Source organism: Atheta coriaria, unplaced genomic scaffold (assembly GCF_025399875.1).
Source record: "Atheta coriaria isolate IRGN ID8LTWV9N9 unplaced genomic scaffold, Caltech_Dcor_3.1 hic_scaffold_5_pilon, whole genome shotgun sequence".
In the NCBI taxonomy this organism is placed as follows: Eukaryota; Metazoa; Arthropoda; class Insecta; order Coleoptera; family Staphylinidae; genus Dalotia; species Dalotia coriaria.
This window is the reverse complement of record NW_027045447.1, coordinates 8639412-8649150: the sequence shown is the minus strand read 5'-3', so window position 1 is coordinate 8649150 and position 9739 is coordinate 8639412. Positions and strand designations below refer to the sequence as shown.

At 33.9% G+C, this 9739-nt stretch overlaps 1 protein-coding gene across 2 annotated transcripts in view; it reads left to right on the top strand.

The window, feature by feature from the left end:
- LOC135792862 (xaa-Pro dipeptidase-like) overlaps window positions 1-9739 on the top strand; it is a 58976-nt gene that overhangs the window by 31020 nt on the left and 18217 nt on the right. The gene's annotated exons all lie outside the window — the stretch shown is intronic.

Here is a 9739-nt window from a genome sequence, read left to right as displayed (position 1 = left end):
CCAGCGTCCGATCTGCGCATAAAACGAGTTTCATATCGCTTTAGATCGATGCAATGTGTCGCGCCATGCCCGAAAAGTTTTTCGTTGTTTCGTGGCACCGCTCATGACGACAAAGCAAGAATATTTTATTTTAAATTTAAATTTATGCCGAAAGCGCCGATGGTCGATGTTATTCGACGTTCGGCGCGGATGTGAAAAGTAAAGTAATTTTAGATGTCGATGAAGCTCATGTTTTACAAATTTTCTTTTCGTGTACGCATGTAGGCGAAAAGCCAAAGAGGCGACAAGTTTATTATCCGCGCGGCGGTATTTAAATTTTGAGCCGACTTTCGAGCAAAAATTGTAGTGAAAGCCTTTCAGTTTGAGATTAAAAGATGATTGATCACAATCGTTTCGAGCCATGGGCTAAAATTTTCAAAAATATTTAACATTCCATCGTATACTTTTTAACTTCATATAAAACCGTAAAGTAGTAAAGAATGTTTGTGACTACATACCTACATTTTTACTTATTTACGCAATCCTGTTATTTCTGGTTGTAGAACATTTTTTGTTGTGGAACGTTATTATGTTGTTTCGGGTTTGATGGTTTTGTGGCGGCACTCGTGCGCAACCCTTTTGCGCGTGTGCTTCTGCTTGTGCTAACACATTTTATTGGTGTTTGTGTTTTGCACGTCCAGTTTCCAGCGCGCTGGTCGTGGCTTTGTTTATCCAAGCCGTACATTAAACGATGGCACGCTCAATTGCCTCCACTTAGAACGCACGCTCGTCGAACGCGCAAAACCAATCTTCATCCATCTAAAACTCGACGCGAATATCCCAAAATCGATCGGCTGCTGCGTCCGGAGAGCAATAGAATTCGGAACGATTTGGCGACAAGAAAATACTCAGTAGTAAAATGTCCAAGGTTCAGAACCAAAAGTACAATTGTCAAATTTTTGAGTGGCGTTGTTGTGCTTTGAAATTTTCTCCTAAAAAAGTGTTTGTCGCACCAAAAAACTTTCTAAGTAAACAAAACAAAAGTTAATTGGCTACATTTAAACATTTTGTCTGCTGTGTATAATTTAAATAAATTGAATCAATTGAATTCTAGGAAAGTCCGATTGTGACAACACATTGATTATATCTATTCAACTATAGGGTAGACTGGGTACGGTTGTACCATTTTTTAGATTTTTGCCTGTAGGCTTAATAGGATTTTACTTAGCCCAATGGTACTTGTCATAGTTTAATGCCTAATCATCTGGCTATGTTTTGCCCATATTTTTAATCCCTCAAAGTTACAAGTACCTTCATAAATCTAAATTTTGTTGTGGGTGAGAAATGGTACAACCGACCTCAGACCTCAGGACGGTTGTACCAGGGGGTGGGGTCGATTGTACCATACAGAAATAAAACTTATTTATTACAATAAACGTATTTATTACAATAAAGAAAACACTTTAAAAATTATACTTAAATGTCCTGCTATGTGTGCAACAATAAAATTAGTTGGAATCACAATTATTGCATACGTAGCTGGGTTCTCCGTCAGTGCATTGCTCATGAGCCCAGTTTTTACACTCAATATACACTCATAGGCATTGATATAAGCGCTATCATCATGTTGGCCTTTTCCTGTTTTGCGAATACGTACTCGTGGCATCTAATATAAAGCAAACGTTTTTACTTTAATTTTACTTTAAAATAATACAAGGCATGGGGTCGTTTATACCGGTACAACTGTCCCCATATTATTTGGTACAACCGTCCCCATGTGGACATTTTCCAAATTATATTTAATTATAAAAAAAATAATAGAGATACAAGAATTTGATTAACATACCTTTATTCTTCAAAAACCATTTATTTTCAATAAACACACACGTATAATATAACACGCAAGACAAGATTTAAAAACTAAAAACAATTCATTATCAAATATTTACTTTTGATCTCAAAAAATCAAAAACACGTCCTACACGCGTGTAACTGGCTTTGTGTGACTCAACTTACAACTTACATACTTCAACTTGTATGCGGCTACTATCACTCCTTGAACGCATAGGGCTGTGCTCAACTGTTCACGAGATATTTGCTTTGGTACTACCGCCCCCCTGGTACTACCGTACCCAGTCTACCCTACCGATTATCTAAAACTTTTATATGCAAATCAAAACTATTCAAACAAATCTCAACAAAACAACAATACCAAACACGAAGCTAAAGCAACCGAAAGAAATTCGTATTCGCACTTGATGTGAGTGTGAATTTATTTATTTAACTATTTAGTTTGATTTGGAAAGTGAAACCGATTATATATGTGAATAGTCTTTGATCGCTCGCAGTTACAAATATTTAAAATACTAGGTTAAGCTTTAACCTACAGCTCCAAGGTAAAGAACAACACTACAAAACAAGAAACACCTTCAGCAAACACTTTACTTTACTCGGTAGTAAATATAAAGAAAAAAATAATCCACTAACATCTATCTAAATGGTTATGAATGCAATGTGAACTAAATATTTTCACGCGTGAATAAAAGTTTGTGTCAATGAACGTTACGACTTGTATTACGACGAGTAGAGTATTACAAGGGCAATTAAAACGAATTAGTTCAATTAACCGACGCTCAAAGTGTTGTAGTGCAGTGCCAAATGACACTCGAAGGTCTGAAATGTCTTTAAATGTACGGAAGTGCTGAAATCTAATGAAACATGAAATGAAATTGTCGAAACGGGGCAAAACTTTACTTCATTGCACTTAATATCAGCGTACTACCACAACAGACAATAACACGATGCAGCAATGTTGATCATGTTGGAGTTTAGTCATTAGGGAACATTTTCAGTAGATATCAGCGCTGGAAACTTTGAAATTGAATTGATTTTAATGCATTCTATGAACATCTAATAGAATATCGATTCAATCAAATAATTTGAATTTATATAAAGGAATTTCTTGAAGGTTAGAATGTTGAAAACACATTTTCTTGCAATTTGCACTTTTTTTAAACTGCACATTGTGAAACGACAACAAATAGAACAAGCACGTTATTATTTCATTCTGGTCTGTGTATTTGTGTAGTTAGTCAGTCAATGTTCACTCTATTCATTGGATTCGTTTTATAACTTTTATTTCATCTTTACTCGACGTGCGGACAAAGGCGATGGCGATTCATGAAGTCATGAATGAAGCCTACGCAGAACGAGACGTAAAAAGTATGAATTGTGCAGTTGCAATGGAATTCTCATTTTCTGATACGTACTGACTCGTGTATATACTCGTACTCGTATCTAGGAGTAAATATAATAATAGTACAATGTAGCGTTGAAGATAATTGTATATACGTCGAGTGCAAAGCTGCGAATAGTTAATAATCTTCAGTCTTAGTCTGTTATTAATAACTAGTTGCGAGTTTTATCCAAGTCACTGTGTTATTGAAGTGATAAATAATGAATTATTAATTGCTTTTGGCGTTTTATAACTTGAGAGTAATTTTAAATTTAAAAATGCAAGTTTTAATGTACTCATAAGTGAATTATGCAAACATTTTATGAGTTTGAGCTGTGGGTTTTGGCGCCTGGCACCCACAACAAACATCTTCATTAATAAATATTTATGATAATAAAATATTACGCAAATTATTCATTAAATAAATAAAATTTATAAAAATTTACCAAGAAAATAGTCAAGGAAAAAATTTCTTTTCCTGCACTATAAGATATACAAGAAAGATTTTGTTTAGTGCATTCAAAAAAATGTTTTACCGCAAATTATCTCGCAAGTGTTTAATCACTTTTTATCTGGTGTGAATGCGTTTATCTGCGCATCCGTTTCCTGCCCGCATATCCATTGTACGCAAAAATGCATGAGCAAGCATCAACCAAAGTTAAATCATTTAAATTTGCATAGACAAGTTCTAGGAAAATCTTATCGGTCATCTTACGTTACCTTGCACCGCACAGTAATTTCAAGTACTTACTATACAAGTATCTACCTAAGTAATAGTGTGGGTACAGTATAAAACATTCTACCTACCAGTGAGTAATCTTTGTTGTTCACTGAGAACAAATTCGCAACATGAAAATGCGAATTTTCTAACGTTTTACGATGCTATCACAATCACATGAATGTCAAATATATTCTTTATCTTTATGTCTTGTTCCATTGTTGTAACTACAACGTCTTGTGTATTGAGAGTCTGTGACATGTGTTGCAATGTTTAATTTCAATTAATTTTAATCTCTTAAGATTGACAGTATTCTTCTATTCTTGGTTGAAAAATTTTATTTATCTGAAATACGATTTTACTTTAAATTAAAATTAAGTGAGCTTAAAAAATCAAATTAATATGCCTAGTTTTTATTTTAATGAATATTTACGATTATTTACGATTGTGATTGTTCTTTTACTAGTTTTACTAGTGCCTGGGTAATAATTGTAATTATTATTATGATGGACCTTGTATCTGCTGCTCACGTTACTTCTAATCGTTTTTAATTGCAACGCGTCTTGCTGATTTACGGCACAAAACGTGGGAAAATTTGAATTCGAACTTTTACCTTACTAAACGTGCACTTAAACGAATATTTTGCTCAGCAATCGAATAAATTATTTCATTATTGGCTAAAATACAATATATGAAAGTGTCTAAAATTTCTCTTTCTGTATTTTAAATTCTAAACTATCAGAAAAATCATTAATGGTTACACTCATGAAAATTTACGATAATGGATCATCTATAGATTGTCACTGGCGGAAAGACATTATTCATTGTCATCGTAATCCTGCCGCGATACGACAGTACACGAATAATGCATATATCTGTGGAATAATTGAAATTTGAATTGACGTTTGACCTCTCGAGCGCGTCTCCAGTCTCTCCAAGGACTGGCGACTCTTGTCATTGTCTCTGTCTTCACCAAGACAAAATTCTGGTAGTCGTGGTAATTTATTTCGGAATATACAAAGTACTTTATTAAATTTCGCACGTTAAACATGAGAATAATATTATTTTAGGATGTTTAATTGTCAAAGGTGTGGCTTTCACGTAAAACAATGTTTTCGAGGTCTTTATATTAAAACATATGCAACTGTGCAATGAGATTTATTTAATTGTCGATGGTTTTTTGAGGCCAAGTAAACTTTTCGAACTTAAATAGGTTCCGGCACAAGGTTAGTTTATTTCTCTACTTGGCATTAAAAAAAAACTTCAAATTTATTACTTACTAAGTTTAGAAAATTATTTGATTATTATTATACTACCTAGAAATAGTTGAGCGCTTGCTTTCCGTGTTGAAAACCAGATGTGATGTGAGGTTATGTGAAAAATCGTATAAATTGCCTTCGATTTGCATCACACATCCGACCTCGAAACATGCTTCATTTATCAGATATCAATAGCAAATAAACGTCTTACTACAACCACAAACACTCTTTGAAAGTCGTATACGTTTAATTTTTTGACCTAAAAAGCTGGAAATTTGAAGATTTGCCAATCGCTGTAAACAATATTTCACTTTTCATAACACGTGAATATTATGGAAAAGTTTTGAAACGTCGTTAACGAGTCGAGTATTAAATCATAATCACGTTCAAATGCAGAAAAAATAAATCATATTACATTCATACGAGTTACCTGCATGAAATACATTTTGTTGTTCGTTTGTACATTTGTGCAACGGAATATAATCTGAATACTAAACTTTAACAAAAAAAACCTGTCGGTCGGTTTTGTTGGTTGTGTATTAAGTCGGTTACATTATTAACGCAATAAATCCAACAACACGACGTGCAGAAAACGTATAATTATGCACGTTGCCAGCGCACGTCAATTAGTTTATAGCTGTAGTGTGGAATACCATGGATATATTTTATTTAAGCCTTAATTGGCTGAGTATTAATAAATAATAGGCGTCGCCTGCACGATTAAGTGCTAAATTGGTTAATATGGCCGATATCGCAATTCTGGCGATTTTGGTGCAATTTGGAGAGTGTGGAGTGTATAAATTTTATTACGAAATTTTTTTACACGTTTTGGAATTAGGTGGATATAGATAATAGTAAACTAAACTTTAAATGCCGCACAATAGTTGATAAACTTTTTTTATATTTTAGATGAATTACATCATTAAGGAACTAATCAATCAGTCACACTCAGAGATTGTGTTATTACCTAAATGTTATATAACTTTTGAGTTAAGTAAAATTATTAAGTAATATACAGTTATTAGTCTTCAATATGCTGGTAAACAACTTAATTGCAATGTTTTTTAAATTTTAAATTGATTTTTTCTTCGCAAATTAAAAAACGCTGAATTAAAATTGTAATTGTTATCGATTCATGAAAAACTGTCTTAATATGAGTAGAAATATATTTACTATACACCATAAATTAAATATTCTGCCAGAAATTGTCGCTTTAGTTATGTGGGATCGGTGAGTGAGTGCAAATGTTATAATTGATGAGTGAGTAAAGACACGATGTTTATTATCACGAACAATGTTTATTAAGAAGTCTTGAAGAAGTATAGTTAAGAAGTATTGTAGAGAAGAATAGTTAAGAACTGTAGTGTTTGAAGTAACGTGAAGAACTGTCTTTCCTAAACCCTTGTCACCCACCAGCAACCCTTCAGGTTGATGGGTGGTGACAAGAAATTTGGAAGTAGGAAGAAAGTAATAGATTGGATTGGTAGAAGAAAGTGTATGACATTGAAGGGAGGGAAAGCTGACCATTGGATTCTGGGAATCCGAGTCGTGCCAAACCGTCCGACTCGGGGATTAGGTTTTTCAAGGTAATAAAAGATATTAGGAAATTTGGGAATTTTGGATGAAGAATTACGGTATACAATAAGGATGAAGAAAGTTATAAAGTTTTGAAATACAGAAATAAGCTTTGGGTAAAGATCCCCACAGTTAGAATAAAATGTATTTTAGTTTGTAATTATTAAACTCGCCATAAAACGCTCGCGGTTGGTTTTCCGAATTTTGTGCTTTTTTAATGAAAAAATCAACACTAAATTTTCATTAAATAAATATAGAACATTCGCGGTTTTCAGTTACATTTATCCTGGCGAGTTGCAAATATTAAATTTATTTTCTGTTATTTTACATATATTTGAAAAACAAAACAAAAATAGCAAAATATTTTACTGTAAAATGTGTCTAAAAATTATTTTCAATAACCTGAATGTATATAAAAATGCATAAATGTAAAATATAGTTAAGAAGAAGACATATAAGCATTTTATTAGAGTATTTATAAAGTTATGCGACAGATAAGACAAGACTATGAAACCTGTTTGCCAACTTTATTAACTTTTGATGAGCATATTCTTTAAACCGACTTCATACTGATATCTGCAGTGCAAAAAATTTTATATTATCCTGAAGAGTCGGATACGAAAGTTATTTTTGTATAATTTATTAATTTATGTCATTTAAATTCACCGCGACGAAAGTAAAAAATGTAAATTAACAGAATTTACATTGAAGTAGCCACAGAATAAATCACTAAATACAAATATTCAAATGTAATCGAAAGTTTAGTTTTGACATTGACATTGATTATACTTGTGATTCTGACAAACTAACTTTACACCACGCACAATTTATGTTATTGCCCATGCCGAAATACGTGCGCAGACGAGATTGAATCCGCACCTTGCCGAGTCATCCGAAATTGAATTGAGCAACGCGGATCAGCATTGGGTCAAACATCAACAGCGGGAGAAAGTCGATGATCGTCTGTAAACGACTTGCAACGTCTGCAACTTTGGGCAGATCGGACAGGAAAGTTGTACGCCAAAGTCAACTCAACTAAAGACACAATTTATACGTCTGGCATGTGATGCCTGTTGCATTTATTTCATTCAAATTTAGGTCAAAATACTTCAAAATCTTGTTGTGTGTTTTTTGCGGAATTAAATTTGAAGTGATTTTTTATGTGCTTTCATAAACAAAGCCAAATGAAAAATGAAACTGCGTTTCTGGTACTTTCTCAACGATAAAGGCGCGCATAAAAAAGCAACAAAATCCAGATGCAGATGAAGATGAGGAATATGAAGATGGGCGAAAATGCAAATTTCATGTTTATGTTGATGTTGATGATTTTGCGTTGTAGCCACAGTCTGTTCTTTCGTTTAAAACGTTTTCATGTCTAACTTTCAAGTTTGCGCCTCTGGTGACACAAATTCGAATGCTAATTACAGAATAAGAGGAAAATACGAAACCACTTATCGTAATTATCTGTGTCACTGAAAAGAAAACAAAAACAGATGGAAATCGCCTATAATTATAAATACATATAACACAATTATATATTACTTAAGTTAATAACTTTAAATTAAAATGTTCAAATTTTGCATTAGGTATAATTTATAGGCTGACTTTGATTTGCTCCATTTGCACCATTTCCGAGGAGTTATATTTTACTGCGCGTATAGTCTATGACTGCATTACATTAATTATCATAAATAAGTGGGTAATGAATCTCGGAGTGGTCTCGGAAACGAAACGGAAACGAGCCCAATCATAACAATGCGCACGAACGTATCACCTTACTCCAACATCGTAGGCACTCGCAGATATGAAGGTAATATATTCAGAAGAAGTATGTCTAGCGTAAAACAAAGTGAAATAATAAAAATAAGAAGGCTGAGCGATGTGGAGTGGTGAACGGAATTAATCATCGGTGGGAAATACGCCCGAATGCCTGAACAAAGAGTAGAAACACGAAGACCGAGAGAAATAACTGATTAAGTCATCCAGATGGACTGTTAACACAAATTCGTAATTTCTAAACGGGATTTTATCATTTTATTCTGTTCTGAAGAAAATATTGAAATCTTTTCTTTTTTTTTGCTTGAATTTGGTTTAGTTTTAATTTGGTTTGCTGAGAAAACATCCTCGAAGGGTTTTATTTCTGTTGGCTTGCAACCAGATTATATCCTGACACTATGACTGCTTTTTCTCAGGATAATATAAACTGAAAACTTCTACAATCATTGAAAAACAAAAATAATCTTAAAACGAGTTTTTGTAAATTTTTGTGTTGTAGGCAACCAACTTAACACAAAAAATCGAAATGTCTATAACCAAGTTTCAGTTCTCACAGTTATTGAAAATGTAAACTTTCATCACCTCGATAGTATCGATGAAATAATGAAATCGTCTTATCGTCTCGAATTTCACGTTTGCGACTTTTCCATCGCCTTAAATCTTAAATCAAGTGATTTACAATTGATAGTCCGCACACGTTATCCCGACTCGCGTAGACTCTCGATCATTACACACCCACATTTCTTCTCTTTGCATTTTGCACGCCGCGCAAAACTTTAAACCTGCGTCGCTTTGAAGACACCGTTCACATTCTCGACTCTCGCTTCTTTTCTACTCCTTCTCATCTTCTCGTGTGAAAACTAGACTTGCAATGTTATGCGAAACATTCTCATTCCCAGTCGGAGTCGCATATATGTATCTCCAAACAAAACAAACAAAAAAACAGTTCGCAACTCTAGCTTTAACTTTAGCATCAAGTTCAACTTGGTCTGGTGCGGAATATGTGCGAACCGCTGAGCGCTTGCTCCTTGACTTTCGAAACTGGTTCCTTATATCCATATCTTTATGCATTCAGTGCGTCCAGCAGGGCGTTGAGCGTGAAGTGTGCAGAAGTGCAGGTTGCAGCAAGTTGCAAGTTGCAAGTGAGTCAGGTTCAGGGTCATCTCGAACCAGACTTAAGTCACTGAAATAACTTCT